The following is a 22,150-nucleotide window of genomic DNA, read 5'->3' on the forward strand; positions in this document are numbered from 1 at the left end:
AATCAGAGTCCGTTTGATACCCGAACGGTCAACCGTACCGGCACCGTCATCGGTTTATCGTCGAACGTTTTTTGGTGTTTTAAAACTCTCATGTCACGGGCCGCACCATCTCCCTCTCATCCCTACACAGCCCATCTACACATCCACTAGCCCAACCTAGCCCTACCCGCTACCGAGGCCGTCCGATTGCGATCGTGTGTGTCGGATTTCGGGCTCCGCAAAACCCTAAATATTCGAACTCAGGGGCGTGTACGAAGATCTCTCTCTCGGACTCACCTCACCTAGCTCGCTACTCGACGGACAAGGTAGGGAACTCACTCGATGGTGAGGAAGACCCAAAACACGGCAGTTTACCCTGATTAGGGCCACTGAGAAGCGTAATACCCTACTCCTGCTTTGATGGATTGCCTCTCGTGGAGGTTGGTGGATGAATTAGTACAATGCTCGTGAGCCTCCGGAGGCTGGGTGGCTTTGTGTGGTGCTAGTGGGTGAATAACTGGATCTCATCCCCCTCTATGAAGTAACCTACCCTCTATGTATAGTGGTGGCCACGGTCCTCTTCCCTTATCGTTTCGGCGGGAAGGGATCCCACAACAACCAATTTCGAAGGGGGACAGGGGAACATGCTTCCCCTATCCAAAAGTGTTCTTTACCTGTTGATACGTCTCCAACGTATCTATAATTTTTGATGGTTTCATGCTATTATCTTGTCAAACTTTGGATGCTTTGTACGCCTTTTATATCTTTTTGGGACTAACTTATTAACTCAGTGCCAAGTGCCAGTTCCTGTTTTTTCTGTGTTTTTGACCCTTTTCAGAGGAGAATTTTAAACGGAGTCCAAACGGAATAAAATCTGTGGAATGACTTTTTCCATAAGAAAAGACGCACGGGAAACTTGAGAACCAAGGCAGGAGACCTCGGAGGAGGTCACAAGCCCACCAGGCCCGGCCTAGGGGGGCCGGGCCTAGCAGGCTTGTGAGCTCCCCGTGGCTCCCCTGCCCTAGGTCTGCTACCTATATATTCCCTAAAATCCTAGAAAAAAATAAGGAGATCATTGAAAATACTTTTCCGCCGCCGCAAGCTTCTGTCTCCGCAAGATCCCATCCGGGGCACATTCTGGTGCCCTGCCGGAGGGGGATTCGGATACAGAGGGCTTCTTCATCAACACCATGACCTCTCCGATGATGCGTGAGTAGTTCACCATAGACCTACGGGTCCATAGCTAGTAGCTAGATGGCTTCTTCTCTCTCTTGGATCTTCAATACAAAGTTCTCCATGATCTTCATGGAGATCTATCCGATGTAATCTTCTTTTGCGGTGTGTTTGTCGAGATCCGATGAATTGTGGATTTATGACCAGATTATCTATGAATCTTATTTGAGTTTCTTCTGATCTCTCTTATGCATGATTTCATATCCTTGTAATTCTCTTCGAGTTGTGGGTTTTGTTTGGCCAACTAGATCTATGATTCTTGCAATGGGAGAAGTGCTTGGTTTTGGGTTCATACCATGCGGTGACCTCACCGAGTGACAGAAGGGGTAGCGAGGCACGCATCATGTTGTTGCCATCAAGGGTAAAAAGATTGGGTTTACATCATTGGTTTGAGTTTATCCCTCTACATCATGTCATCTTGCTTAAGGCGTTACTCTATTCGTCATGAACTCAATACACTAAATGCATGCTGGATAGCGGTCGATGTGTGGAGTAATAGTACTAGATGCAGAAAGTATCGGTCTACTTGTCTCGGACGTGATGCCTATATGTATGAACATTGCCTTAGATATCGTCATGACTTTGCGCGTTTCTGTCAATTGCTCGACAGTAATTTGTTCACCCACTTTAGTACTTGCTATTTTACGAGAAGCCTCTAGTGAACACTATGGCCCTTGGGTCTACACCACACTATATTTTCAGCCTTACTCTTTTTCTTCGTTGCACTTTCCGCCTTCAGATATCACTTTGCAATCAATCTTGAAGGGATTGACAACCCCTTTATAGTGTTGGGTGCAAGCTCTTTTGTGTTTGTGTAGGTACTCTGGACTTGACGAGATTCTCCTACTGGATTGATACCTTGGTTCTCAACTGAGGGAAATACTTACTGCTCCTGTGCTGCATCACCCTTTCCTCTTCAAGGGAAAATCCAACGCAAGCAAGTCTCCGTCAACGTGTCAATTTCTGGCACTATTGTTTGAGAAGTAGCAGAAAGATTTCTGCCGCCGTTGCCGGGGAGGATCAAGTCAAGAACTCATCCAAGTAAGTGTCGCAAACTCATCTCTTGCATTTACTTTCTAGCCTCTCGTTTTCCTCTCCCCCACTTCTGAGAAACAAAAATTGACAAAAATATTTGCCTTTTTCGTTTGCCTTTTTCGTTCGCCCTTTTCTCCTGCTTGCTTTCTGTTCGTTTGTGTGGGATAGTTTACCTGTCCTCATGGCTAGATCCACCACTTCGAACAATACTGCCGAGAACAAAGTTCTCAATTTCAAACAAATTGAGGGAGAAAACTTAAAGGACGCTTGGTATAGGATTTGCAATTCTCAAAGTAGATCTACTCATAAGGAATCTACTACCGTCCTGCTTCGCAGCTTTTATGTGGGTATCTCTCCTTGGAATAGGTATATTCTTGACACCATCGTAGGTGGAAATTTCTTGGGTAGCCATACCGTTGATTCTTACGGATGTGTAATAAATTTGGTAGGCTCACCCCCACTCATGGTTAATGGAACTACCTTAACTCTAGAACATGTGATGCGTAGGCTGGATGTCATTTAAAATAAAGTTGCTACAATCGAACTTATTGAGAATTTGGATAAAAAGATCCACAATCAAATCACACAGTACGGATCCAAGGTGGGAATGGTTTTGAAAAATTTAAAGGAGAAGGAACCAGAGTTAACGAAAAACTAGGTCATGATTCTGCTAGGATTGGCAAACTAGAGGATGTTATAACCAACTTGGGTTTCGCTTTTGCCGCTGTGCAGAATACTCCAAATTTTGCCCACAATAAGATCACCAAGTCTATTTTTGTTCCTAAAAATAGTGGTGAATCATCTAGCAATAAAGATGAAAACCTTAAGATGATAAGTGATCACGCTACTTATGGTTTGAGCACCAAAGATGACGATACGTGATTCTATCGCCTTATGCCTAGCTAAGGGCGTTAAACAATAGCGCTTGTTGGGAGGCAACCCAATGAATTTATAGTTTTCTTTTCTGTTTTGTTGCGTCCACACCATCATAATTCTGTTATGGCTGTGTCTTTTGTGTTTAATTTTATGTTTGAGCCAAGCAAAACCTTTATGACTAGTCTTGGTGATGGTTGTTTGATCTTGCTGGAAAAAGACAGAAACTTTTTGCTCACGAGATGATTTTTCATTTTTATTCAGAAAGAGATTTTGAGTTGACTCTTTTTGATGCTGGTTGATATACCTTTTTCCCAAGCATTCGTAATGTTTCAGAATTTTTGAGGTACCAGAAGTATACAAAGTATACAGATTGCTACAGACTGGTCTGTTTTTGACAGATTCTGTTTTTGTTGAGTTGGTTGCTTGTTTTGATGAAACTATGGATAGTATCGGGTGGTACTAGCGATGGAAAAGTGAGAATACAGTAACCTAACACCAATATAGATAGAATTCAAGATTGCTACAATACCTAAAGAGGTGGTAGTTTGTTTTCTTGTGCTAATGTTATCACGAGTTTCTGTTTAAGTTTTGTGTTGTGAAGTTTTCAAGTTTTGGGTGATGTTCTCATGGACAAAGAGATAAGGAGTGGAAAGGGCTCAAGCTTGGGGATGACCAAGGCATCCCAAGCCAAATTCAAGGACACCAAAAAGCCTAAGCTTGGGGATGCCCCAGGAAGGCATCCCCTCTTTCATCTTTAATCCATCGGTAACATTACTTGGGGCTATATTTTTATTCACTGTTGTGGGTATAAGTCTGACAGTAGAAGTACGGGGTACGAAAGTATATGGGCAAAGCCTTAGCTACGGAGAGGATGTATGAGTTCAGGCCCCTCTACGGTGCAGGTAAAAAGCCCTACGTCTCAGTGCTCTTGGGAGCTTTGTGTCGAGTGAATAAAGGGATTACAGCAAGTGCCAACCCCTGTACCAGTGGTGAAGGGCGGCTTATATAGAGTACGCTACCCTTCATAATGGCCCAGTGGGCAGGGGTGGATTAGTGGTGAGTAAAGGCTGGCGTTACTGGCAAAGTAAGCCTTAAATGCTAGTTATGGTGTATGAAAACGTATGACCGTTGCCCTCCTGGGAGGTTACGACGTACGGAGTGGATTCCAGTCGGTACGTTAGATATGCTCCAAGTGGATCGTTGCCGACTGGATGATGGGGGCATCCTTAGTTCAGTCGGAACTGTCTAAGGGCCTTGTCCTCTATGAAGGGTAGTCTTTGGGTAGTACCTATAGGGCAGACCTATGACCCTACCCTGGGACTATAACCCCATCATTAGTCCCCGAATGGATCGGGGTTGGAACGATGAAGTGATGTCTAGAGTTTGGAGCCGACTCGTATTGAGGTGATCTTAGCTCTGTCTGCCTCGATCCATTTTATCTTCGCGGCTAGTGATCCGAGTGAATATGCAAGCGAAACGAACCGTGAGGGACCGATTGCTTTCGCCGTGACCAGTCATACTGACAGCGCCGGATTTTCCGGGATCCTCAAATTTCGGTTGCCGCGCGCTCAGCGGGGATGACGACATCGCCATCGAGTAGATTTAGCCTCCTCGATTACCGCGCCACGATCTTCTCCACTAATCTTGCAGCAACCGGTTGGGAGGATAAGATCCTGGGCCCACCTGTAGGTGACTCTGTCGAAGGCCTATTAAAGCCTTCCCGGCGGTCCTTCCTGTTGCGCTGCTCGTATTCCTCCCATCGATCTCGCCTCCCCGCAACCCCCTGCACACCTCTAGCCACTTCCTTCTCCTCCTCCTCTGCGGATCCGTCGCCCTCGCCATGACGAAGGGGCAGACAAGCAAGCTCGAGGCAAAGAAGAAGAAGAAGGGGGCGGCCTCCACTCGGTGGCGGCAGCGGGCGTTGCCGGCGAGCTGGATCCAGGGGTCTTCCTCCCCTCCACGGTGAGGGAGAACGATGTGCTGGCGCTGGTGGGGCACGACATGGTCGTCAACAAGTCTTGGAGGCTGCCGGAAGGCGAGATGGAGCCGGCGCCGAAGGAGGGGGAGCGCGTTCTGCTGGTTAGCCACGTGGCCAGAGGTTTCTCCTTGCCTCCCCATCCTTTCTTCCGAGGTATCATGAATTACTTCGGGGCGCAACTCCATCACTTTCCGCCGAATGCGATAGCTCATCTTTCCGCATTCATCACCCTTTGTGAGTGCTTCATTGGATGTCCTCCCCACTGGGGGCTCTTCAAATATGTTTTCTCCGCTAGATCTCAAATGGTTAAGAAGCTTAGCCAGTTTGATGATAAGACACACATCCTCCAGCTCTGTGGGGGTTTAGGATTTCAGAAGAAAACGAAAAGTAGTTATCCCTCCCTTCAGCTATCCGAGTTGGTTAGGAACTGGAAATCGTCCTGGTTCTATTGCCAGGACAGTGCCTGCCCGAATGCTTCGAGTAGGTTACCACCCTTCAATTTAGACCGTCCGAGCCCTCCCAGGAAGCTAGCGCTCTCTAAGGGAGAAAGAACCCAGATCTAGCCTTTCGTCAACGCGCTGATAGCCGTCGTCCGGAAGGGAGTCACCGGCATGGACCTCTTGGAGACTTTTCTGGCTCGATACATCCAGCCGCTCCAGGCCCGAGACCACACAATGTGGCATTACACGGGGCCTTCGGATACCACTCGGTCCCATCCTGAAGACGTGAGCGAGGAGACCGTGAGTGCGTCGGTCCGCAGCATCACGGACACATGTGATAACCCCGTGGGAGCTCGGCGGGTGAAGTCCTTCTGCGCCCAAAATCCTCCTCCGAATGAGGTGAGCACACGTTGTCGAGTGCTTTTAACCTTCTCAGTTTTATTGCTTTTCTTGTCTCGCTGACTGACGTTGCCGACTGCGTTTTGTGTAGGAGTGGACGAACTGGCATTTTGCAGTCTCAAATGGGAATCCGGTCGAGGAAGAAGAAGGTAGCATGGAGGGTAGCGCGGGTAGTGCCGAGTACGTCTCTGACAGTAGGGAGACGGAGGAGGAAACAGAAGAGGAGGAGGAGGAGAGTGAAGAGCAGAGCTCGTCACCCTCACCACCAGAACAACGAACCAAGCACCGTCGTGACCCCGCTGTTCCGCCGGCTCCTCCGGTGGCCCCGAGTGCTCGGAGTGTGAAGAGAACCAGGGGCTCTTCTGCCGAGCCCGTGGATCAGCCGTCCAAGGTGGCTAAACCCAGCGGGTCTAAACCCTGGAAAGCTTTGCCCAGGATGAGGATCGCTGTTCCGGTCGCCTCAGTGTAAGTATCTTTGCTCTTCCATCTTCCTTCAGTATCCGATTGGACTCTTCTTTTTGGGAATTCATGTTTACCCGTCGAATGGATTTCACTCAACAGAGCTGCTACCTCCGCCACCTCTCTGCCGCGTCAGGGTGGCGAACCCATGGACACTGATAATGCCGCCACGTCCCAGCAAGGTATGTTGTCACGGCTCCGAGAGCTGTATCACCGCTTCGCGAGTGCTGTCTTTGATCTAGACCTTTTTCTGTATTTTTATTTTGTTCAGTCGGGCTTCCTTCGGAGGTGATCCATCTGGACGACGACCAAAGGAGGTCGGAACCAACTTTGGCACCTGTCCCTGGGTTTATCCAACCTGCTACCAACCCCGCCATGATCGTGTCGTCGTCTAAGACGGTGGGCTTTACGGCGGAACCGACTGGAGCAGAGCTCGGGATGCCCAGGGAGCTCGGGATACCTAGGGCGCCTTCTGCCACGCCGGGTCCGTCGACTGTTCACTATGCTGCCCGACGCGTCCCGGAAGATCAAGTAGGAGCCGCCAAGGATGCCATGGTACAAGTGGAGCTGATGGTGGGCGAAGCCAAGGGAGCATATGATTCCATTGCGTCCCCGTACAAGAAGATCTTGGAGCTTCGGGATGATAACCGAGTAAGTGCACTAGTAAGTGTTTACATTCCTCTTGGTGCCCACTGGGGTTTTGGCGAGATACTCGGATACAGTAGGTTAATTTTCTAGTGGGTTCACTCCGAGTGAACCCAGTGGGTGTAGTCCCCGAGACTTCTGCCGAGTGTTTGCATCGGCAGTTGTCTTTATATGTATTTTCCATAATCTCTACAGATCAGAGCTGATCTGCCGGAATGGTACCAGTGGGGGCACGCCGAGTGCATCCACTGGGTGTAGTCTCCAAGAGTAGTGTTACTCGGGTCGAGTAATAGTAGTGTCATAGTGTTGTTGGTTTGCTACGGAGCTCAATGTGATCGACCTGTCCGAGCTTCATACCAGTGGGGTCACTCTCAGTGAACCCACTAGGTGTAGTCCCCGAGACCGTTGTCGATAGCTTGCATCGGCAGGGGTCTGAAGAATCTTGAGTTTTGATTGTTTTGTCATATCTGTCGAGACTTTTTCCTTGTGGAATCTGGCTGATCCTCCCTTTGTGTCTCTTTGACAGAAGACTTGTGAAGTGGGATCGGCCTATAATGCTCTCATGGCTGAGAAGACTCAACTTGCTGCCGACTTTAAGGTAGCTGCCAATGATATGGCTGACATGAAGGTGGCTCTCTCTGAACGAGAAAAATCTTTGGAGGAATCTCGAGAGACTAACAAGTCACTGTTAGCCGAGGTAGAAAAAATGAAGAAGGAGAGATCTGAAGGGATGGGCCAGCTGAAGTTAATGAACACTCGGTGCAAAGCGCAGGAGAACTACATCGGTGACTGGGCGAAGAAGATGGTCGCACTGCTTGGCGGTAAGTTGCTTGCAGAGTGCTCTTTGACTTTGGAGTTCACTCCGTGCTTATTTTCTCCCTATCTTTTCTTTGTAGATTTCTGTCGGGACGTTGAAGCCGAAACCGCCGAAATTGAACGGTCGCTTGGGCAACCGAATGTTTCACTCGGTGATGAAGCTAACCGGGACATGTTCCGACTGAATCCCCGCCTTAACAAGGTGGGTCCTTTCATTGGTCGCCTGAGAGGAGTTGTCGGCCGAATTGACAAAGAGCTGTGGCCTGAAGATGACTCCCGAAATGAGATAGAAGGGTTGAAGACTCGACTGGAGGATGTTCCAAGCAGAGTGCAGGCATGGAAGAAGTCTGCCGCTCGGTGTGGCACGGACGTGGCGCTGTCTCTGGTCCGAGTGCATTGTAAGGAAGCCCGTGAAGACAAGCTGAAGACGTTGCAGGTCGCCAACACCAAGAAGCTTCGATTTGAAGACTTCATGGAGCTTTGTGTCGAGTGAATAAAGGGATTACTGCAAGTGCCAACCCCTGTACCAGTGGTGAAGGGCGGCTTATATAGAGTGCGCTACCCTTCATAATGGCCCGGTGGACAGGGGTGGATTAGTGGCGAGGAAAGGCTGGCGTTACTGGCAACGTAAGCCTCAAATGCTAGTTATGGTGTATGAAAACGTATGACCGTTGCCCTCGTGGGAGGTTATGACGTACAGAGTGGATTCCAGTCGGTACGTTAGATATGCTCCGAGTGGATCGTCGCCGACTGGATGATGGGGGCGTCCTTAGTTCAGTCGGAACTGTCTAAGGGCCTTGTCCTCTATGAAGGGTAGTCTTTGGGTAGGACCTATAGGGAAGACCTATGACCCTACCCTGGGACTATAACCCCATCATTAGTCCCCGAATGGATCAGGGTTGGAACGATGAAGTGATGTCTGGAGTTTGGAGCCGACTGGTATTGAGGTGATCTTAGCGTTGTCTGCCTCGATCCATTTTATCTTTGCGGCTAGTGATCCGAGAGAATATGCAAGAGAAATGAACCGTGAGGGACCGATTGCTTTCGCCGTGACCGGTCATACTGACAGCGCCGGATTTTCCGGGATCCTCAAATTTCGGTTGCCGCGCGCTCAGCGGGGATGACGACATCGCCATCGAGTAGATTTCGCCTCCTCGATTACCGCACCGCGATCTTCTCCACTAATCTTGAAACAACCGGTTGGGAGGATAAGATCCTGGGCCCACCTGTAGGTGACTCTGTCGAAGGCCTATTAAAGCCTTCCCGGGGTCGTTCCTGTTGCGCTGCTCGTCTTCCTCCCATCGATCTCGCCTCCTCGCAACCCCCTGCACACCTCTAGCCACCTCCTTCCCCTCCTCCTCTGCGGATCCGTCGCCCTCGCCATGACGAAGGGGCAGACCAGCAAGATCGAGGCAAAGAAGAAGAAGAAGGGGACGGCCTCCACTCGGTGGCGGTAGCGGGCGTTGCCGGCGAGCTGGATCCAGGGGGACTTCCTCCCCTCCACGGTGAGGGAGAACGATGTGCTGGAGCTGGTGGGGCACGGCTTGGTCGTCAACAAGTCTAGGAGGCTGCCGGAAGGCGAGATGGAGCCGGCGCCGAAGGAGGGGGAGCGCTTTCTGCTGCTTAGCCACGTGGCCAGAGGTTTCTCCTTGCCTCCCCATCCTTTCTTCCAAGGTATCATGAATTACTTCGGGGCGCAGCTCCATCACTTTCCGCCGAATGCGATAGCTCATCTTTCCGCATTCATCACCCTCTGCGAGTGCTTCATAGGATGTCCTCCCCACTGGGGGCTTTTCAAATATGTTTTCTCTGCTAGATCTCAAACGGTTAAGAAGCTTAGCCAGTATGATGATAAGACACACATCCTCCAGCTCTGTGGGGGTTTAGGATTTCAGAAGAAAATGAAAAGTAGTTATCCCTCCCTTCAGCTATCCGAGTTGGTTAGGAACTGGCAATCGTCCTGGTTCTATTGCTAGGACATTGTCTGCTCGAATGCTTCGAGTAGGTTACCACCCTTCAGTTTAGACCGTCCGGGCCCTCCAAGGAAGCTAGCGCTCACTAAGGGAGAAAGAACCCAGATCCAGCCTTTCGTCAACGCACTGATAGCCGTCGTCCGGAAGGGAGTCACCAGCATGGACTTGTTGGAGACTTTTCTGGGTTGACACATCCAGCCGCTCCAGGCCCGAGACCACATAATGTGGCATTACACGGGGCCTTCGGATACCACTCGGTCCCATCCTGAAGAAGTGAGCGAGGAGATCGTGAGTGCGTGGGTCCGCAGCATCACGGGCACATGTGATAACCCCGTGGGAGCTTGGGGGGTGATTCCTTCCGCGCCCAAAATCCTCCTCCGAATGAGGTGAGCACACGTTGTCGAGTGCTTTTAACCTTCTTAGTTTTATTGCTTTTCTTGTCTCGCTGACTGACGTTGCCGACTGCGCTTTGTGTAGGAGTGGACGAACTGGCATTTTGCAGTCTCAAATGGGAATCCGGTCGAGGAAGAAGAAGGTAGCATGGAGGGTAGCGCGGGTAGTGCCGAGTACGTCTCTGACAGTAGGGAGACGGAGGAGGAAACAGAAGAGGAGGAGGAGGAGAGTGAAGAGCAGAGCTCGTCACCCTCACCACCAGAACAACGAACCAAGCACCGTCGTGACCCCGCTGTTCCGCCGGCTCCTCCGGTGGCCCCGAGTGCTCGGAGTGTGAAGAGAACCAGGGGCTCTTCTGCCGAGCCCGTGGATCAGCCGTCCAAGGTGGCTAAACCCAGCGGGTCTAAACCCTGGAAAGCTTTGCCCAGGATGAGGATCGCTGTTCCGGTCGCCTCAGTGTAAGTATCTTTGCTCTTCCATCTTCCTTCAGTATCCGATTGGACTCTTATTTTTGGGAATTCATGTTTACCCGTCGAATGGATTTCACTCAACAGAGCTGCTACCTCCGCCTCCTCTCTGCCGCGTCAGGGTGGCGATCCCATGGACACTGATAATGCCGCCACGTCCCAGCAAGGTATGTTGTCACGGCTCCGAGAGCTGTATCACCGCTTCGCGAGTGCTGTCTTTGATCTAGACCTTTTTCTGTATTTTTATTTTGTTCAGTCGGGCTTCCTTCGGAGGTGATCCATCTGGACGACGACCAAAGGAGGTCGGAACCAACTTTGGCACCTGTCCCTGGGTTTATCCAACCTGCTACCAACCCCGCCATGATCGTGTCGTCGTCTAAGACGGTGGGCTTTACGGCGGAACCGACTGGAGCAGAGCTCGGGATGCCCAGGGAGCTCGGGATACCTAGGGCGCCTTCTGCCACGCCGGGTCCGTCGACTGTTCACTATGCTGCCCGACGCGTCCCGGAAGATCAAGTAGGAGCCGCCAAGGATGCCATGGTACAAGTGGAGCTGATGGTGGGCGAAGCCAAGGGAGCATATGATTCCATTGCGTCCCCGTACAAGAAGATCTTGGAGCTTCGGGATGATAACCGAGTAAGTGCACTAGTAAGTGTTTACATTCCTCTTGGTGCCCACTGGGGTTTTGGCGAGATACTCGGATACAGTAGGTTAATTTTCTAGTGGGTTCACTCCGAGTGAACCCAGTGGGTGTAGTCCCCGATACTTCTGCCGAGTGTTTGCATCGGCAGTTGTCTTTATATGTATTTTCCATAATCTCTACAGATCAGAGCTGATCTGCCGGAATGGTACCAGTGGGGGCACGCCGAGTGCATCCACTGGGTGTAGTCTCCAAGAGTAGTGTTACTCGGGTCGAGTAATAGTAGTGTCATAGTGTTGTTGGTTTGCTACGGAGCTCAATGTGATCGACCTGTCCGAGCTTCATACCAGTGGGGTCACTCTCAGTGAACCCACTAGGTGTAGTCCCCGAGACCGTTGTCGATAGCTTGCATCGGCAGGGGTCTGAAGAATCTTGAGTTTTGATTGTTTTGTCATATCTGTCGAGACTTTTTCCTTGTGGAATCTGGCTGATCCTCCCTTTGTGTCTCTTTGACAGAAGACTTGTGAAGTGGGATCGGCCTATAATGCTCTCATGGCTGAGAAGACTCAACTTGCTGCCGACTTTAAGGTAGCTGCCAATGATATGGCTGACATGAAGGTGGCTCTCTCTGAACGAGAAAAATCTTTGGAGGAATCTCGAGAGACTAACAAGTCACTGTTAGCCGAGGTAGAAAAAATGAAGAAGGAGAGATCTGAAGGGATGGGCCAGCTGAAGTTAATGAACACTCGGTGCAAAGCGCAGGAGAACTACATCGGCGACTGGGCGAAGAAGATGGTCGCACTGCTTGGCGGTAAGTTGCTTGCAGAGTGCTCTTTGACTTTGGAGTTCACTCCGTGCTTATTTTCTCCCTATCTTTTCTTTGTAGATTTCTGTCGGGACGTTGAAGCCGAAACCGCCGAAATTGAACGGTCGCTTGGGCAACCGAATGTTTCACTCGGTGATGAAGCTAACCGGGACATGTTCCGACTGAATCCCCGCCTTAACAAGGTGGGTCCTTTCATTGGTCGCCTGAGAGGAGTTGTCGGCCGAATTGACAAAGAGCTGTGGCCTGAAGATGACTCCCGAAATGAGATAGAAGGGTTGAAGACTCGACTGGAGGATGTTCCAAGCAGAGTGCAGGCATGGAAGAAGTCTGCCGCTCGGTGTGGCACGGACGTGGCGCTGTCTCCGGTCCGAGTGCATTGTAAGGAAGCCCGTGAAGACAAGCTGAAGACGTTGCAGGTCGCCAACACCAAGAAGCTTCGATTTGAAGACTTCATGGAGCTTTGTGTCGAGTGAATAAAGGGATTACTGCAAGTGCCAACCCCTGTACCAGTGGTGAAGGGCGGCTTATATAGAGTGCGCTACCCTTCATAATGGCCCGGTGGACAGGGGTGGATTAGTGGCGAGGAAAGGCTGGCGTTACTGGCAACGTAAGCCTCAAATGCTAGTTATGGTGTATGAAAACGTATGACCGTTGCCCTCGTGGGAGGTTATGACGTACAGAGTGGATTCCAGTCGGTACGTTAGATACGCTCCGAGTGGATCGTCGCCGACTGGATGATGGGGGCGTCCTTAGTTCAGTCGGAACTGTCTAAGGGCCTTGTCCTCTATGAAGGGTAGTCTTTGGGTAGGACCTATAGGGAAGACCTATGACCCTACCCTGGGACTATAACCCCATCATTAGTCCCCGAATGGATCAGGGTTGCAACGATGAAGTGATGTCTGGAGTTTGGAGCCGACTGGTATTGAGGTGATCTTAGCGTTGTCTGCCTCGATCCATTTTATCTTTGCGGCTAGTGATCCGAGAGAATATGCAAGAGAAATGAACCGTGAGGGACCGATTGCTTTCGCCGTGACCGGTCATACTGACAGCGCCGGATTTTCCGGGATCCTCAAATTTCGGTTGCCGCGCGCTCAGCGGGGATGACGACATCGCCATCGAGTAGATTTCGCCTCCTCGATTACCGCACCGCGATCTTCTCCACTAATCTTGAAACAACCGGTTGGGAGGATAAGATCCTGGGCCCACCTGTAGGTGACTCTGTCGAAGGCCTATTAAAGCCTTCCCGGGGTCGTTCCTGTTGCGCTGCTCGTCTTCCTCCCATCGATCTCGCCTCCTCGCAACCCCCTGCACACCTCTAGCCACCTCCTTCCCCTCCTCCTCTGCGGATCCGTCGCCCTCGCCATGACGAAGGGGCAGACCAGCAAGCTCGAGGCAAAGAGGAAGAAGAAGGGGGCGGCCTCCACTCGGTGGCGGTAGCGGGCGTTGCCGGCGAGCTGGATCCAGGGGGACTTCCTCCCCTCCACGGTGAGGGAGAACGATGTGCTGGAGCTGGTGGGGCACGGCTTGGTCGTCAACAAGTCTAGGAGGCTGCCGGAAGGCGAGATGGAGCCGGCGCCGAAGGAGGGGGAGCGCTTTCTGCTGCTTAGCCACGTGGCCAAAGGTTTCTCCTTGCCTCCCCATCCTTTCTTCCAAGGTATCATGAATTACTTCGGGGCGCAGCTCCATCACTTTCCGCCGAATGCGATAGCTCATCTTTCCGCATTCATCACCCTTTGTGAGTGCTTCATTGGATGTCCTCCCCACTGGGGGCTTTTCAAATATGTTTTCTCTGCTAGATCTCAAACGGTTAAGAAGCTTAGCCAGTATGATGATAAGACACACATCCTCCAGCTCTGTGGGGGTTTAGGATTTCAGAAGAAAACGAAAAGTAGTTATCCCTCCCTTCAGCTATCCGAGTTGGTTAGGAACTGGCAATCGTCCTGGTTCTATTGCTAGGACATTGTCTGCTCGAATGCTTCGAGTAGGTTACCACCCTTCAGTTTAGACCGTCCGGGCCCTCCAAGGAAGCTAGCGCTCACTAAGGGAGAAAGAACCCAGATCCAGCCTTTCGTCAACGCACTGATAGCCGTCGTCCGGAAGGGAGTCACCGGCATGGACCTCTTGGAGACTTTTCTGGCTCGATACATCCAGCCGCTCCAGGCCCGAGACCACACAATGTGGCATTACACGGGGCCTACGGATACCACTCGGTCCCATCCTGAAGACGTGAGCGAGGAGACCGTGAGTGCGTCGGTCCGCAGCATCACGGGCACATGTGATAACCCCGTGGGAGCTCGGCGGGTGAAGTCCTTCTGCGCCCAAAATCCTCCTCCGAATGAGGTGAGCACACGTTGTCGAGTGCTTTTAACCTTCTCAGTTTTATTGCTTTTCTTGTCTCGCTGACTGACGTTGCCGACTGCGTTTTGTGTAGGAGTGGACGAACTGGCATTTTGCAGTCTCAAATGGGAATCCGGTCGAGGAAGAAGAAGGTAGCATGGAGGGTAGCGCGGGTAGTGCCGAGTACATCTCTGATAGTAGGGAGACGGAGGAGGAAACAGAAGAGGAGGAGGAGGAGAGTGAAGAGCAGAGCTCGTCACCCTCACCACCAGAACAACGAACCAAGCACCGTCGTGACCCCGCTGTTCCGCCGGCTCCTCCGGTGGCCCCGAGTGCTCGGAGTGTGAAGAGAACCAGGGGCTCTTCTGCCGAGCCCGTGGATCAGCCGTCCAAGGTGGCTAAACCCAGCGGGTCTAAACCCTGGAAAGCTTTGCCCAGGATGAGGATCGCTGTTCCGGTCGCCTCAGTGTAAGTATCTTTGCTCTTCCATCTTCCTTCAGTATCCGATTGGACTCTTCTTTTTGGGAATTCATGTTTACCCGTCGAATGGATTTCACTCAACAGAGCTGCTACCTCCGCCACCTCTCTGCCGCGTCAGGGTGGCGATCCCATGGACACTGATAATGCCGCCACGTCCCAGCAAGGTATGTTGTCACGGCTCCGAGAGCTGTATCACCGCTTCGCGAGTGCTGTCAAAGATCTAGACCTTTTTCTGTATTTTTATTTTGTTCAGTAGGGCTTCCTTCGGAGGTGATCCATCTGGACGACGACCAAAGGAGGTCGGAACCAACTTTGGCACCTGTCCCTGGGTTTATCCAACCTGCTACCAACCCCTCCATGATCGTGTCGTCGTCTAAGACGGTGGGCTTTACGGCGGAACCGACTAGAGCAGAGCTCGGGATGCGCAGGGAGCTCGGGATACCTAGGGCGCCTTCTGCCACGCCGGGTCCGTCGACTGTTCACTATGCTCCCCGACGCGTCCGGGAAGATCAAGTAGGAGCCGCCAAGGATGCCATGGTACAAGTGGAGCTGATGGTGGGCGAAGCCAAGGGAGCATATGATTCCATTGCGTCCCCGTACAAGAAGATCTTGGAGCTTCGGGATGATATCCGAGTAAGTGCACTAGTAAGTGTTTACATTCCTCTTGGTGCCCACTGGGGTTTTGGCGAGATACTCGGATACAGTAGGTTAATTTTCTAGTGGGTTCACTCCGAGTGAACCCAGTGGGTGTAGTCCCCGAGACTTCTGCCCAGTGTTTGCATCGGCAGTTGTCTTTATATGTATTTTCCATAATCTCTACAAATCAGAGCTGATCTGCCGGAATGGTACCAGTGGGGGCACGCCGAGTGCATCCACTGGGTGTAGTCTCCAAGAGTAGTGTTACTCGGGTCGAGTAATAGTAGTGTCATAGTGTTGTTGGTTTGCTACGGAGCTCAATGTGATCGACCTGTCCGAGCTTCATACCAGTGGGGTCACTCTCAGTGAACCCACTAGGTGTAGTCCCCGAGACCGTTGTCGATAGCTTGCATCGGCAGGGGTCTGAAGAATCTTGAGTTTTGATTGTTTTGTCATATCTGTCGAGACTTTTTCCTTGTGGAATCTGGCTGATCCTCCCTTTGTGTCTCTTTGACAGAAGACTTGTGAAGTGGGATCGGCCTATAATGCTCTCATGGCTGAGAAGACTCAACTTGCTGCCGACTTTAAGGTAGCTGCCAATGATATGGCTGGCATGAAGGTGGCTCTCTCTGAACGAGAAAAATCTTTGCAGGAATCTCGGGAGACTAACAAGGCACTGTTAGCCGAGGTAGAAAAAATGAAGAAGGAGAGATCTGAATGGATGGGCCAGCTGAAGTTAATGAACACTCGGTGCAAAGCGCAGGAGAACTACGTCGGGGACTGGGCGAAGAAGATGGTCGCACTGCTTGGCCGTAAGTTTCTTGCAGAGTGCTCTTTGAGTTTGGAGTTCACTCCACGTTTATTTTCTCCCTATCTTTTATTTGTAGATTTCTGTCGGGACGTTGAAGCCGAAACCGCCGAAATTGAACGGTCGCTTGGGCAACCGAATGTTTCACTCGATGATGAAGATAACCGGGACATGTTTCGACTGAATCGCCGCCTTAACAAGGTGGGTCCTTTCATTGGTCGCCTGAGAGGAGTTGTCGGCCGAATTGACAAAGAGCTGTGGCCTGAAGATGACTCCAGAAATTAGATAGAAGGGTTGATGACTCGACTGGAGGATGTTCCAAGCAGAGTGCAGGCATGGAAGAAGTCTGCCGCTCGGTGTGGCACGGACGTGGCGCTGTCTCTGGTCCGAGTGCATTGTAAGGAAGCCCGTGAAGACAAGCTGAAGACGTTGCAGGTCGCCAACACCAAGAAGCTTCGATTTGAAGACTTCATGGAGACCTTCCTCGACACGGCCACTCGGATTGCAGATGGAATCGACCTCGACACCTTCGTGGAGCCTGCCAGCCCCAGCGATGCTTGATTGACTTTATGCTGAATGCGCATTTACCTCGGTATGGTGGGTGGAGTTTGTATTAAACTTTGGCCACTGCTGTTGGCCGGTACATTCGTGGCTCAGTGTGGATAAACTTGATTCACACCGAGCCGACTGACCGTAGAACTCAATTTGAATTCGAACTGGATCTTCTGCTCTTCTTTGGCTGAATTTTTTGACACGATTTTGGCTCGTGGTTTTTGTTTAGGCGACTTAGCTAAGCCTCCGAGTGTAACTCGAGTGCCCACTCGGAGGAAGCTCTTTCCTTAGGCGACTCTGGTTCGCAGCTAAGTCCCCGAGTGTGACATTTGGTGCACACTCGGAGTTAGTTGTTTGCTTAGGCGACTCTGGGTCGCAGCTAAGTCCCCGAGTGTCACTTTTGGAGCACACTCGGAGGAAGTTGTTTACTTAGGCGACTCTGGGTCGCAGCTAAGTCCCCGACTGTGACTTTTGGAGCACACTCGGAGGAAGTTGTTTACTTAGGCGACTCTGGGTCGCAGCTAAGTCCCCGACTATGACTTTTGGAGCACACTTGGAGGAAGTTGTTTACTTAGGCGACTCTGGGTCGCAGCTAAGTCCCCAAGTGTGAATTTTGGTGCACACTCGGAGCAAGTTTTTACTTAGGCGACTCTGGGCCGTAGCTAAGTCCCCGAGTGTGACTTTTGGTGCACACTCGGAGCGAGTTTTTACTTAGCCGACTCTGGGTCGCAGCTAAGTCTCCGAGTGTGACTTTTGGTGCACACTCGGAGCAAGTTTTTACTTCGGCGGCTCTAGGTCGCAGCTAAGTCTCCGAGTGTGACTTTTGCTGCACACTCGGAGCAAGTTTTTACTTAGGCGACTCTGGGTCGCAGCTAAGTCTCCGAGTGTGACTTTTGGTGCACACTCGGAGCGAAGTTTTACTTAGGCGACTCTGGGTCAGAGCTAAGTCCCCGAGTGTGACTTTTGGTGCACACTCGGAGCGAGTTTTTACATAGGTGACTCTGGGTCGCAGCTAAGTCTCCAAGTGTGACTTTTGGTGCACACTCGGAGCGAGTTTTTACTTAGGCGACTTTGGGTCGCAGCTAAGTCTCCGAGTGTGCCTTTTGGTGCACACTCGGTGCAAGTTTTTACTTAGGCGACTCTGGGTCGCATCTAAGTCTCCGAGTGTGACTTTTGGTGCACACTCGGAGCAAATTTTTACTTAGGCGACTCTGGGTCGCAGCTAAGTCTCCGAGTGTGACTTTTGGAGCACACTCGGAGCATGTTTTTTACTTAGGCGACTCAGGGTCCCAGCTAAGTCTTCGAGTGTGACTTTTGGTGCACACTCGGAGCAAATTTTTAATTCGGCGACTCTGGGTCACAGCTAAGGCCTCGAGTGTGACTTATGGTGCACACTCGGAGCAAGTTGTTTACTTAGGCGACTCTGGGTCGTAGCTAAGTCCCCGAGTGTGACTTATGGTGCACACTCGGAGCAAGTTGTTTACTTAGGCGACTCCGGGTCGCAGCTAAGTCCCCGAGTGTGACTTATGGCGCACACTCGGAGCAAGTTGTTTACTTAGGCGACTCTAGGTCGCAGCTAAGTCCCCGAGTGTGACTTTTGGTGCACATTCGGAGCATGTTTTTTAGACCGGAGTCTGCAAACGCGGAAGAATTTTGAATCGGCAAGAAATTAATCCGCTTTGTATTACTTCGATGACATTTGTTCTTTACATTGTTTCTATCGGTGGTTATGTGTAGAAGCGCTTCAATAGATCTCCATTCCATGCTCGTGGCTCGTCCGTCTCCTTGTCGAGGATGTAGAGTCGATATGCTCCATTGTTCAGCACCTTAGAAATGATGAACGGTCCTTCCCAGGCGGGAGCCAACTTGTGTGGTCTTTGTTGATCCACTCGGAGCACCAGATCGCCTGCTTGGAACGTGCGGCTCCTGATGTGTCGCGCTTGAAATCGCCGCAGATCTTGCTGATAAATTGTTGAACGGATCAATGCCATCTCGCGCTCCTCTTCTAAAAGGTCTACTCAGTCTTGCCTGGCTTGCTCTGCTTCGGCTTCGGAGAAGAGTTCGACTCGTGGAGAGTTGTGGAGCAAGTCACTCGGAAGGACTGCCTCTGCCTCATAAACGAGGAAAAACGGGGATCGTCCTGTCGACCTATTCAGAGTTGTTCGGAGGCCCCACAGCATCGAAGGCAGCTCGGTGACCCATGCGCCGGCGGCATGTCCAACTTCCCTTAGGATTCGAGGCTTCAACCCTTGAAGAATGAGTCCATTCGCCCGCTCCGCTTGTCCATTTGTTTGGGGGTGCGCAACGGATGCAAAATCCACTCGGATACCTTGGCCTGTGCAAAAACCTTTGAACCTATCCGAGTCAATGTTTGTGCCATTGTCGGTGATTATGCTGTGTGGAACCCCGTATCTGGCGATGACGTCTCTGATAAATTTGATGGCCGTAAGGGCATCAAGCTTCTTGATTGGCTTGGCTTCAATCCACTTAGTAAATTTGTCGACTGCTACTAGCAGATGGGTGAATCCTCCTTGGCCTGTTCCGAATGGTCCGACTGTATCTAAACCACACACGGTGAATTGCCAAGAAAGGCGAATTGTCTTCAACGCGGACGTTGGTTTGTGGGACTTGTTTGAATATAACTGACAACCTTCGCAACGGTCGACTATATCTTTTGCCATTTCATTCGCCTGCAACCAGAGGAAACCAACTCTGAATGCTTTGGCGACGATTGCCCTTGACGAGGCATGATGGCCGCACGTTCCCGAGTGTATTTCTTCCAAAACTAACTGACCCTCCTCAGGAGAGATACACCGCTGAAGGACGCCTGAAACACTTTCCCTATATAACTGGTCATCAATGACGGTGAAGGACTTCGACCTGCGAACGATCTGCCTAGCTTGGACTTCGTCTTCTGGTAACTCTTGCCTCAGGATGTACGCAATGAATGGCACAGTCCATTCGGGAATGACAGCTAGAATCTCCATGACCAGGTCAACCACAACGGGAACCTCGACTTCAGTATGATCTGTTGTGCTCTTCGGTTGCACAGGTTCCTCTGTAAAAGGATCTTCTTTTAACGAGGGGAGGTGTAAGTGCTCGAGGCAGACATCACTCGGGATAGGTCTCCGTGTGGATCCAAGTTTTGCCAATTCATCTGCTACTTGGTTTTTCAGTCGGGGAACATGGTGAAGTTCCAGACCTTCGAACTTCTTTTCGAGCTTTCTTATTGCGTTGCAGTATGCAGTCATGGTGGGGTTGCTTACATCCCACTCCTTCATTACTTGATTAACCACTAGATCTGAGTCGCCATAGACCATCACGCAACGGACGCCGAGTGTGATGGCCATGCGCAACCCGTAAAGGAGAGCTTCGTACTCTGCTTCGTTGTTGGAAGAATCAAAATGGATCTGCAACACATACTTGAGTTTATCACCTTTCGGGGATATGACCACTACGCCGGTGCCGGAGCCATTCAACATCTTGGACCCATCAAAGAACATGGTCCAATGAGCCGAGTAGATGTGAGTCGGTTGTTGTTGTTCTACCCATTCTGCTATGAAGTCAGCAAGAGCTTGAAACTTTATAGCTTTCTTGGCTTTGAACTTGATGTCGCAGTATAGCATCTCCATTGCCCACTTTGCCACTCTGCCCGACGCATCCCGATTGTGGAGAATTTCAGATAACGGAGCATCAGATATGACAGATACCTAGTGGTCCTGGAAATAATGAGCCACCTTCTTTGCAGTCATGTACATCCCATAAATAAGCTGCTGATAATGGTGATACCTCTGCTTGGAAGGAGTCAGGACTTCGGAAACATAATATACTGGCCACTGAACCTTGTATGCTTTGCCTTCTTCTTCGCGTTCGACTGTCACAACGGTGCTGACGACTTGATTTGTAGCCGCGATGTACAGAAGAAGGGGTTCTTTACTAAGTGGGGCAGTAAAACCAGCTGGGTGGAAAGCAGGGCTTTGAGGCGTCGAATGCTGTTTGGGCTTCGTCTGTCCACTTGAAGGTATCAGACTTCTTCATGAGTCGGTACAGAGGTAACGCCTTCTCGCCGAGTCGAGCGATAAACCTTCTCAAAGCCACTAGGCAACCTGTGAGCTTTTGTACGTTATGTACTCGTACCGGCCGCTCCATTCGAAAAATGGTCCCGATCTTTTCGGGGTTGACATCGATCCCTCGTTCGGAAACAAAGAAACCGAGTAACTTCCCGCTGGGAACGCCGAATGAACACTTGGCTGGGTTGAGCTTGATATCGTACCTACGTAGGTTGGTGAATGTTTCTGCCAAGTCAGTCAACAGGTCGGAACCTTTGCGTGACTTGACTAGGATATTGTCCATATATGCCTCCATGTTTCGACCAATCTGGTCTAGGAGGCATTTTTCCATAATTCGCATAAAAGTTGCTCCTGCATTCTTCAAACCGAATGGCATAGTGATGTAACAGAAGCACCCGAATGGGGTGATGAAAGATGTTTTTAATTCATCTGGACCATACAGACGGATCTGATGATAGCCCGAATAGGCATCAAGGAAGGATAAGCGCTCGCAACCCGCAGTCGAATCAACGATTTGATCAATGCGAGGGAGCGGGAAGTGGTCTTTCGGACAGACCTTATTAAGCTGCTTGAAATCGATGCACATACGGAGAGACTTGTCCTTCTTGGGAACCATGACAACATTAGCGAGCCACTCGGAGTGGTGTACCTCGCGAATGAAGTTGGCTGCCAGAAGTTTAGCCACCTCCTCCCCGATTGCTTTCCTCTTATGCGCGGCGGACCGACGCAAGCATTCTCGGACGGGCCGATCAGCAGGATCCACATGCAGTCGGTGCTCAACCAACTCCCTGGGTACACCTAGCATGTTAGCAGGCTTCCATGCAAAAATGTCCCTGTTCTCATGGAGGAATTGCGTGATCTCGGTTTCCTATTTTGGATCAAGGGTGGTGGAGATGTTTGTTGGGGCAGCAGTGGCATCCGTCGGGTGGATGCTTACTTTCTTCGTGTCTCCCGCCGACTAGAATGCGGACTCGGAAGCTGGATTCTTTGAACGCATTAGGTCGGCGGGGTCGGCAATCTTCTTGTACTCATGCAACTCGAGTACAGCCATCTGATGGTCTGCAATTCTCGACCCCTGTTGCAGACACTCCTCGGCCCGCTGCCGATT

This window comes from Hordeum vulgare, chromosome 3H (assembly GCF_904849725.1).
Source record: "Hordeum vulgare subsp. vulgare chromosome 3H, MorexV3_pseudomolecules_assembly, whole genome shotgun sequence".
Taxonomy (NCBI): domain Eukaryota; kingdom Viridiplantae; phylum Streptophyta; class Magnoliopsida; order Poales; family Poaceae; genus Hordeum; species Hordeum vulgare.